At 39.0% G+C, this 10,703-nt stretch overlaps 1 protein-coding gene across 1 annotated transcript in view; it reads right to left on the bottom strand.

Moving 5' to 3' along the window:
- The window catches only part of GCFC2 (GC-rich sequence DNA-binding factor 2), a 93,169-nt gene extending 82,674 nt beyond the window's left edge, over positions 1–10,495 (bottom strand). The window contains exon 1 of the mRNA XM_020910162.2: positions 10,474–10,495. The gene's annotated coding sequence lies outside the window, so the exon portion shown is untranslated. The remainder of the gene's footprint in view (positions 1–10,473) is intronic.
- Positions 10,496–10,703: the final 208 nt, after the last annotated feature.

The following is a 10,703-nucleotide window of genomic DNA, read 5'->3' as shown; positions in this document are numbered from 1 at the left end:
CAACACAGGTGAAAAGCGTCAATTTTTCAGCACTCAGCTTTCTTTATGGTCCAACTCTCACATCCACACATGACTATTGGAAAAACCACAGCTTTGACTAGACAGACCTTTGTTGACAAAGTAATATCTGTTTTTTAATATGCTCTCTAGGTTTGTCATAGCCTTTCTTCCAAGGAGCAAGTGTCTTTAATTTCATGGCTGCGGTCACCATCTGCAGTGATTTTAGAGCCCAAGAAAATAAAGTCTCTCACTGTTTCCATTGTTTCCCATCTATTTGCCATGAAGAGATGGGACCAGATGCCATGATCTTTGTTTTTTGAATGTTGAGTTTGTCAGCTTTTTCACTCTCCTTTTTCACTTTCGTCAAGAGGCTCTTTAGTTCCTCTTTGCTTTCTGCCATAAGGGTGGTGTCATCTGCATATCTGAGGTTATTGATATTTCTCCCAGCAATCTTGATTCCAGCTTGTGCTTCATCCAGCCCAGTGTTTCGCATGATGTACTCTGAGTACAAGTTAAATAAACAGGATGACAATATATAGCCTTGACGTACTCCTTTCCCAATTTGGAACCAGTCCATTGTTGCATGTCAGTTTCTAACAGTTGCTTCTTGACCTGAATACAGATTTCTCAGGAGACAGGTAAAGTGGTTTAGTATTCCCGTCTCTTTAAGAATTTTTCCACAGTTTGTGTGATCCACACAGTCAAAGGCTTTAGCGTAGTCAATGAAGCACAGATAGATGTTTTTCCAGAATTCCCTTGCTTTTTCTATGATCCAATGGATGTTGACAGTTTGATCTCTGGTTCCTCTGCCTTTTCTAAATCCAGCTTGAAATCCAGCTTGAACATCTGGAAGTTCTTGGTTCACATACTGCTGATGCCTAGGCTAGGAGAATTTTGAGCATTACTTTGCTAGCATGTGAGATGAGTGCAATTGTGTGGTAGTTTGAACATTCTTTGGCATTGCTTTTCTTTGGGATTGGAATGAAAATGAAAACTGACCTTTTCCAGTCCTGTGGCCACTGCTGAGTTTTCCAAATTTTCTGGCATATTGATTGAAGCACTTTCATAGCATCGTCTTTTAGGATTTGAAATAGCTCAGCTGGAATTCCATCATCTGCACTAGTTTTGTCTATAGTGATGCTTCCTAAGGCCCTCTTGACTTCACATTTCAGGCTATCTGGCTCTAGGTGAGTGCACATCGTGGTTATCTGGGTCATTAAGATCTTTTTCATATAGTTCTTCTGTGTATTTTTGCCTCCTCTTCTTAATATCTTATGCTTCTGTTAGGTCCATACTGTTTCTCTCCTTTATTGTGCCCATCTTTGTGTGAAATGTTCCCTTGGTATCTCTAATTTTCTTGAAGAGATCTTTAGTCTTTCCCATTCTATTGTTTTTCTCTGATCAGTCATTCCTCATTGATCACCGAGGATCAATGCAAATCTGACTCCTTCCCCCACCTCCTTGGAGCAGTTCTTTTAGGGCTACTTGAGAACCTGTCTCTTGGGCTTGAAGTCCTAAAAATTCCCACCAAATAAAATGTAACTCTCAACCTCTAGGTTGTGACTATTTTCTTTAATTGACACAAACAGACAAAAAAAAAAAAAAAAAACCAGCAACAACAACCCAGGTATGGGTGTATCTGAGATTGTCTTTGAAAGCTAAGCAGTTAAATCTACACAGCAAAATCTGCACATAAATGATAGGTGCACAAATAAAAATCAAATGGTTGCTTCCAGGCATCAAAGCTTCAATCAAGCTGGTTAAGTACTTTGGTCCAGAAGAAAAAAATATGTATCAGAAAAAAATCGGGTTGTTGTTTAAAAAGAAGTGCAGAGATAAGGACAACCCCACAGAATTATCTATAGAAATAGATAAAGAGCAATGAGGGAACAAAAAGGCTTTCCAGATACCCATAATCATCACTATCTTGTATCATTTGCTCTGTCTCATGAATACTAGGAATTTTTTTCCCCAAGAGAGCATGAATAATGCCACACTTCTTATTTGCCCGCACCATACTGACTCTTTGTGACCCCATGATCTATATGGTCCATGGAATTCTCCAGGCCAGAATACTGGAGTGGGTAGCTATTCCCTTCTCCGGGGCATCTTCCTGACCCAGGAATTGAACCCAGGTCTCCAACATTGCAGGTGGATTCTTTACCAGCTGAGCCACCAGGGAAGCCCAAGAATACTGGAGTGGGTAGGCTATCCCTTCTCCAGTGGATCTTCCTGACCCAGGAGTCAAACCGGGGTCTCCTGCATTGCAGGTGGATGCTTTACCAGCTGAGCTACCAGGGAAGCCCCTATTTACAATTCTAGCTTATTGTTTTTTTCTCACAAATTTTATTTGTAACAGCTTTATTGAGGTAGAATTGACACAATAAATTTCACATTTTTAAAGTGTCCACTTTGATGTTTTGCTATGAAATTGTCACCAAAATCAAGAGACTGAACATCTTCAGTACCCTCTGTTCTCTCTCTCTCTCATCCTTCCCCACATCCTCTCCATCCCCAGGCAGCCTCTGGTCTGCTACCACTATAGATTAGTTTGCATTTTCTAGATATTTATGTAAATGCAGTTTTACTGTATGTACTCTTTTGTCTTTTTTTCACTCAATGTAGTTCTTTTGAGATTCATCTATGCTTTCATGCATCAGTTATTCTTTCCTTTTCATTGCAAAGTATTTTTCCATTGTGTGTATGTATTGTTGCTATGTTGTTTAGTTGCTAAGTTGTGTTCAACTCTTTGCAACCCCATGGACTGCAGCACACCAAACTTCCCTGTCCTTGACTATCTCCCAGAGTTTGCTCAGACTCATGTCCATTGAGTTGGTGATGCCATTCAACCATCTCATCCTCTGTCTTCCCCTTATCCTCCTGCCCTCAATCTTTCCCAGCAACAGGGTCTTTTCCAGTGAGTCAGCTCATCTCATCAGGTGGCCAAAGTATTGGAGCTCCAGCTTCAACATCCGTCCTTCTAATGAAGATTCAGGGTTGATTTCCTTTAGGATTGACTGAGTCCAAGGAACTCTCAAGAGTCTTCTCCAGCACAATTCAAAACATCAATTCCTCAGTGCTCAGCATTCTTTATGGTCCAACTCTCACATCCTGCCTGACTACTGGAAAAGCCAGTATGTACGTGTAAAGTGTGTTTATTCATTTATTTGTTGATGAATATCTGGGGGATTCTGTTTGTTTACTGTTACACACGAAACTGCTATGAACACCTGTGCACTAGTCTATGTGCTCAGCTGCTTCAGTCCTGTCTCGCTTCATGCGACCCCACTCCAGTATTCTTGGGCTTCCCTTGTGGCCCAGCTGGTAAAGAATCTGCCTTCAATGTGGGAGACCTGGGTTGGATCCCTGGGTCAGGAAGATCCCCTGGAGAAGGGAATAGCTTCTGGTTTAAAGAGCAATAATAAGACAGAGATTCACTTAGTCATGTCTGACTCTTTGTAACCCCACACACTCTAGCCTGCCAGGCTAGGCTCCTCTCTTCATGGGATTCTCCACCCAAGAATACTGGAGTGGGTTGCCATTTCCTTCTCCAGGACAATACTAATTTGTTAAGTTAATAAAAGCTTATTAGGAAACTTTGCATTATTCATCTCATATAATTTAAAATTGTAGAGATTAATAGTTGAAAGAAAATTGGCATATGAAATATTCCCAGGTTTTAGAAATTGATGTCATATTTACTCAAACAAATCATTTATCCCACAGTGAAGTGACATTTTAGTTAGCTTCTCTAGCCATTAACCAGTGGATCCTGAGCTCCCTCTAGTGAGAAATGTGCTACTTACAGAAGGGTGGTGTCAATCTTTTGGAAATTGCCTCCTTTCTCATAATAGTGCTTTTCATTCTCTATTGTTCTAAGTGATAGATATATTTTCAGTTTTAAGCCAAAACTATGTCAGATTTTCTCTGAGAACAATTTTTTTGAGAAATTACATAAGTAAGTGAGATATCACTCTCTCCTTTGAGAAATAAAATCACTTATTAGTGGTGCTAAAGTACCCACCTGCCAGTGCAGGAGCCACAGGAGATCTGGGTTCTATCCCCGGGTCAGGAAGATCCCCTGGAGGAGGGCATGGCAATCCACTCCAGTATTTTTGCCTAGAGAATCCCATGGACAGAGGAGCCTGACAGGCTACAATCCATACAGTCACAAAGAGTTGGACACAACTGAAGTGACTTTGCCTATTGTGGAAATGCATCCATAAAATTTGTTTTCATTTGTGCGGTATCTGTCTTTGAGTACCTAGTATGATGGTCCCTTGTCCTGAGATTGAAGGGTCACAATACCCTTGGGGATCATGCTCCTGATGGTAAGCTGCTATTAGCCAAATTAGCTCTACAGATTGACCTGTTAGAAAATACTTTTAAGAAAATGATGCTCAAAATATTTAACATAAGATCTACCCTCTTAATAAATTTTTAAGTGTATGGTACAGTATTGTTAATTATAAACACAATGTTATACAGCAGATCTCTAGAATTTTTACTTTTTAACTGAAACTTTTTACATGTTGTACTTTAATGCCCAATTTCTCCTCCTCCAAGCCCCTGGCAGTCACCATTCTTTTTGCTTCTAAGCCTTTGCTTCTTTTACGTACCTCATGTAAGTGGAATCATGCAGTATTTACCCTCCTGTGGCTTAGCATAATGTCCTCAGAGTTCATCCATTTTGTCACATATAGCAGAATTTCCTTCTTTTTTTTAATGCTGAATAATATTCCACTGTCCCTATATACCACATTTTTTAATCCGTTCATTAGACAATAGACATCTAGGTGGTTTCCATACCTTGGCTATTGTGAAAAGTGCTTTAATAAGTGTGAGAAATGTCTTCAAGATCCTGATGTGAATTCTTTTGGATAAATATCCAGAAATGGCATTGCCGGATCATATAGTAGTCTCGGGCTCCCCTGGTGGCTCAGTGATAAAGAATCTGCCTGCCCGTGCAGGAGACTTGGGTCAGGGAGATCCCCTGGGGAAGATACTGGCAACCCACTCCAATATTCCTGCCTGGGAAATCCCATGGACAGAGGAGCCTGGTGGGCTACAGTCCATGGATTGGACACAACTTCGTGACTAAATCAAGAACAAAAATGGTAGTCTTATTTTTAACTTTTTAGGAACTTCCATACTGTTTTTTACAACTGCACATTTCACATTCCTGCCCAACAGTGTGCAAATATTTTGCAGTTTCTCAACAACCTTGCCAACCCTTGTTGACTGTTGAGTGATTGCTTGATACTGACCATCCTAACAGGTGTGAAGTGATGTTTCATTGTGGTTTTGATTGGCCTTTCCCTGATTAGTGATGTTGAGCTAATATGGTTTTGTTGTTGGTAGTGTTTTGTTTTGTCACTGAATTGCAATAGTACCTTATATTTTTTGGATATTAATCTCTTATCAGATACATGGTTAGCAAATACTTTTCTCCCTTTCCATATGTTGCCTTTCACTCTGATGATTGTTGCTCTTCTGGGCAGAAGCTTTTTAGTTTGGTGTAGTCCTACTTGTCTATTTTTTATTTCATTGCCTGTGCTTTGGGCATCATATTCAATAAATCATTGCCAAGACTAGTGTCATGAAGATTTTCCCTTAAGAATTTTAATTTTTAATTTTAACAGCTTAAGATTTTTCCTTTAAGTGTTTAATATATTTTGAAATTCTTTTTGTGTATGGTGTAGGATAAGTGTCCAATTTCATTCTTTTGCATGTGAATATCCTGTTTCCCCAACACCATCTGTTTAAGAGATTATTCTCTTAAACAGTCCCAAGTGTGTTGTTTTAAGCTGATAAATATTGGAATAAATTGTCACACAACAGAAAATAACTAATGCAGCTCCTAAGTGAAACTGATGCTCCTGGTCTGAGGACCACGCTCTGAGTAGCTAGGAAGTAAAGGAAAAGAATAAGATCACTGAAGAAGGCTGAAGTAGTCAACAGAAGGCACTGGATCTGTGGTTTGAGAGTGTCTCAGCCACTGCACGTGTTGCTGTTTGTCCCCCTGGTGCAATTACAGCCAGCATAAAGAAACCAAATATTTGTGTGCACGTATTTCTTCACCTGATCCAGAAATTGCTAATGATTTGCAAGTGCCTTGAAGAAAGAAAATCATTGGGATAGGGAATCAATAAAATTTGCAAGTTCTCTTGAAAATTTTCTTAGGATTGGAAAATTATAATTTTCTGTAAACTGATTATTTCAGTTATCTTCACAGATTTGTAACCCTTCATTTTAGGTATTGGTTTAAGAAAAAACTGTTACTGAATTTAAGAACTTGAAAAAGTCAAGGTCATTGTTTCTCTCTTAGAATGTTTTATTATGTAAGCCATCCAATCAGATCTTCCAAGAGTGTGGTGGGATAAAGAGAAATAAATGTACATCTTTAAAAAAAAAAGATGTACAAAATTGTTCATAACATACCAGCTCTATTCATAATAGTAAAATATAACTGGGGAAAATCAACATCTAACAACTGGAAAATGAGTAAAACTGTGAAATATTCATATAATGGAATACTATGTAATAGAAAGAATGTACTACTGATATACAGAGCAACACAGATACATGTTTAAAACATTTTGTTGAGTGAAAGGAGCCAGACACAAAAAGATAGTGTATGATTCCATTTATATGAAGTTCAAGAACAGGCAAAACTTTAGTCATAACAGAGATCTTTGAGAAGGGGGTATTGAATGGAAAGGCCACAATGGAACCTTCTGGCATGTAGAAATGCCTCATGTAGATCTAGGTGGTGGCTACATGGATGTAAAATTCATTGAGCTGTATGCTTAAGATTTGTACACTTCACTGTGTGTAAGTTATACCTCAAATTTTTAATGGAAAAAAGGAGGTAACGGGATAGAAGATATGGTAAGGTATCTGGTGATGTAAATTTGAGATTTTTCTGCCCAGAAAATATTTAACCTCATAGATCTGCATGAGATTAACTGGGAAGAGAATTTAGATAGAGAAGAGACCTCTAGATTAAGCACTAGGGAACCAGAGGTTTGGAAAAGGAAAATAAGTCAGCAAAATAGAGATTAAGAATGAGAGAGAAAAAGAGCAGAACTAGGTCTCAGAGAAAATGAAGAATAGAGTGGTCACCTGCATGAAACACTACTGAGAGCTAGAGATGACGACAGAGAAGTGTTAGTACAAAAGAGACACGCTGCTATCAAAATCAACTTGAAGGTACTCCAACTACTCTCCATTTCCAACTCTTAACTCCACTACCCATGACCCCAACACACAGCACTTAAGTCCTGAGAGCTTCTGGTTTAAAGAGCATTAATAGCTTTTAAAAAATCTGTCTGAAAATCAGCTGTAAAATATTTCAAATTATTTTTAAAATTACCATATCAATAAAGCTCCAAGACCCAGGCTTTCTCTCAAAACACAAAAAAAGAACATAAAACTAAAGAACTTTTTTCCCTTTAAAGAAGTCTTGAAGCACTTTTTTATAAAAAAAAAAGTTCTGCAGAATAGGCAATTTGGACCAATTTTCCTAGAGGACAACTAGAAATGACTATTTTAAAATATATGTTTGAAATCATATGAGAGCAAATAAGGCCATGAAGAATTATGTGCCAAGATTCAGGAGAAAACAGAAAGATGGAAGTCTAGGTAGCTGAGTCCAGTATTTGGGGCTCTGCCAATCTTCCAGTTTCAGAAGATGCAAAACAGATGAGAAGCTAAACAGAGCTTTGTACAGACTCATGGGGTTTGGGAATATGATCTAAAGCAAATCCTCAGGCTTTGGGTTGAGATGCAAAGGGTCATACTCTAGGAGTAGGTTGAACAGGCCCTCGTAAGCACTAAAGCCCAATTCTGAATTATCTCAGTTTTGGAGTGGATTAAGTAGCTCTGAGATTGGTAGTGTCTGTAGCCACCTGTCAGGAGGAAACATGAATTCTCTATTGAGGAAAAGGGCACTACTTTGAGGCTTCAAATTATCTCTATAACCACATTTAAAAAAAAAATAGCCAGGCATACAAGGAGACAAATTGATGTATTCAAAAATCAAGGGGAAAAAAAAGACCCAAAGGGGAACCAGCGAGTGGAGTTATCAGACAGAGATTTTAAAGTAGCAATGCTTAATATGTTCAAAGAGAAAAGACAAATTTGGCCACTAACCCAGAAATTAAGAACTCAATAAACAGGTTTAAAGGCAGATTAAACAGTACCAAAGAAAAAGCACCACTCATTTTTAAAAACTGGTAATTGGACCATATTAAAATTAACACTTTCTGTTCATTTATAAAACTAGATAGCCAGTGGAATTTTGCTGTATGACCCAGGGAGCTCAGATCTGGTGTCCTGTGACAACCTGGAGGGGTGGGATGGAGTGGGAGGTGAGAGAGAAGTTCAAGAGGGAGGAGACACATGTATACCTATGAATAATTCATGTTGCTATATGGCAGAATCCAACACAATATTGTAAAGCAACTATCCTCCAATTAAAAATAAATAAATTTTTGTAAAGACCTATTGTTCATCAAAATATATTAAAGTGAAAAAAGAAGTCAAAAGTTTTTATGTACAAAGGAAATATGTTCAGAAAGTATAAAGAACTTTCAGAAAGTATAAAGAACAAGAAAAAGACAACCCAACAGAAAATGGGCAAAAGATTTGAATGGACACTTCGCACAAGAGGATATTCAAATGACTAACAAATATAAATGGTGGATAAATTTAAAAATATAAAAGACCAAGAGCTTTCAGTTTTAAAATACCGTTTCCTGGGACTTCCCTAGTGGTCCAGAGGTTAGGAATCCACGTGCCAATGCAGGGGACACAGGTTTGATCTCTGGTCCAGGAAGATCCCACATGACATGGAGCAACTAAGCCCCTGCACCGTAACTCCTGGAAGGCATGCTTTAGGGCCCACGCTCTGCAACAAGAGATGCCGTTACAGTGAGAAGCCCCAGCACCAAAATGAAGAGCAGTCACCACTCTCCAGAACTAGAGAAAGGCTGCACGCAGCAATGGAGACCCAACACAGCCAAAACATTTAAGAAACTTTTCCTTAAATAAAAATTTAAAAAACCCTTTCCTCCATATTTCTGAAGCATGTCAATAACATGCATGATAATTAAATTTTTAAAATACATTTAAGATTAAATCAAGTAAGATATTGGAAGTAGATAGTTGTGGTGCAGGGGCTTAGTTGCTCTGTGGCATGTGGGATCTTCCTGGACCAGAGATCAAACCTGTATCCCTTGCATTGGCAGGTGGATTCCTAACCACCAGATCACCAGGCAAGTCCTGGAAAAGGGTTTTTTAAAACCAAAGCTCTTGGTCTTGTTAATAGTAGTTCTCTTTAGAAGGAAGGGGACAGTTTTCATCTTTTATAGTACATATTTCTGAATATTTTAAAAGTGGTGATTTTTTACTTCTAATGGATAACATTCACCTGGTTCAAAAGCCAATAAATTATAACACATGCATCGAGAAGTCCCTCACCCTGTCTTTCCCTCCACCCCACAAGAAATTATGATCGTTTCCTGGGAATCTTCCCAGAATTTATTTATGTGGAAACAAGAAAGGATCATAAAATCTTATTCTCCTCTCCTACACAAAAGGCATATCTTACCTGCTAAGTTAAAAAACCCAAGTACAAGAGTGTTTTAACTTAGCAAGACATCCTGGAGATCTTTCCATTTCAGTACACAGGGAACTTCCTCATTCTTTCTCACAGCTGCATAATGCTCCACTGTCCATATTTAATTATAGTTTTTAAAATCAGCCTTCTGATAGTTATTTGGGTAATTTTCAACCTAATTACAACCAACAGCCTCATACATCATTTCATATGTAAGCAAGTGTGTCTATAGTAAGAATTCCTCAAAGATGGATTTAGTTGAATCAAAGTGTAAATACACCTGCAGTGTGGTAAACACTAAAGGTTGTGACATTCTCCTCTTCCATCTGCACTGAGGCAGTGCCTGTTTCCCCATATCCTCTTACAGAGTATGTCTCCAGACATTTCCTTGTTTGCCAAGCCAGTAAGTACTTAACAGTCACTCACTGCAGCTTCCCTGGTATCTACATTGGTAAAGAATCCACCTGCAATGCAGGAAACCTGGCTTTGATCCCTGGGTCTAAAATATCCCCTCGAGAAAGGGAATGGCAACCCACTCCAGTATTCTTGCCTGGAGAATTCCATGGACAGAGGAGCCTGGCTAGCTACCGTCCATGGGGCCGCAAAGAGGACACTGTCACCTTTTCATTACAACTGATGCTAAACATCTTTTTGTATGTTTGAGGCCTATGTGTAACCATTTTTCTGTGAAGTCTTTGTTCCCCGGTTCTTTGCCTATTTTTCTAGTGGGTTTTGAATGTAAATTGTTAGATATTTTACAATGAGTATTCAATATATATTTGTATTTGGGGGAAAAAATATTCAAGAAGGAAAAACAGATGTTAAAACTCCAGTCATTAAAACAAATATACCAGCTTTTCTTCCAGGAGTCTGGAATCCGGTCAAGGCGGGGCCTGAGCTACACACGATTCTCCTGCCGCAGTTGACAGGCGCCAGGACCCGACAGCGCATGCCCGGAAGAGTCTCCCGTTCGGATGTCTGTGCGCGTGCTCGGAGGTTTCTTAACGGAACATCTGTTGCGCATGCTCTTAAGCCCGCCCTACTGGGACATTTCCTACAAAAAACCGAAGGCGTTTGTACC

The sequence above is a fragment of the Odocoileus virginianus genome, chromosome 2 (assembly GCF_023699985.2).
Source record: "Odocoileus virginianus isolate 20LAN1187 ecotype Illinois chromosome 2, Ovbor_1.2, whole genome shotgun sequence".
NCBI classification, from domain to species: Eukaryota; Metazoa; Chordata; class Mammalia; order Artiodactyla; family Cervidae; genus Odocoileus; species Odocoileus virginianus.
The sequence above is the reverse complement of the archived record's forward strand: the minus strand, read 5'-3'. Positions and strand labels throughout refer to the sequence as shown.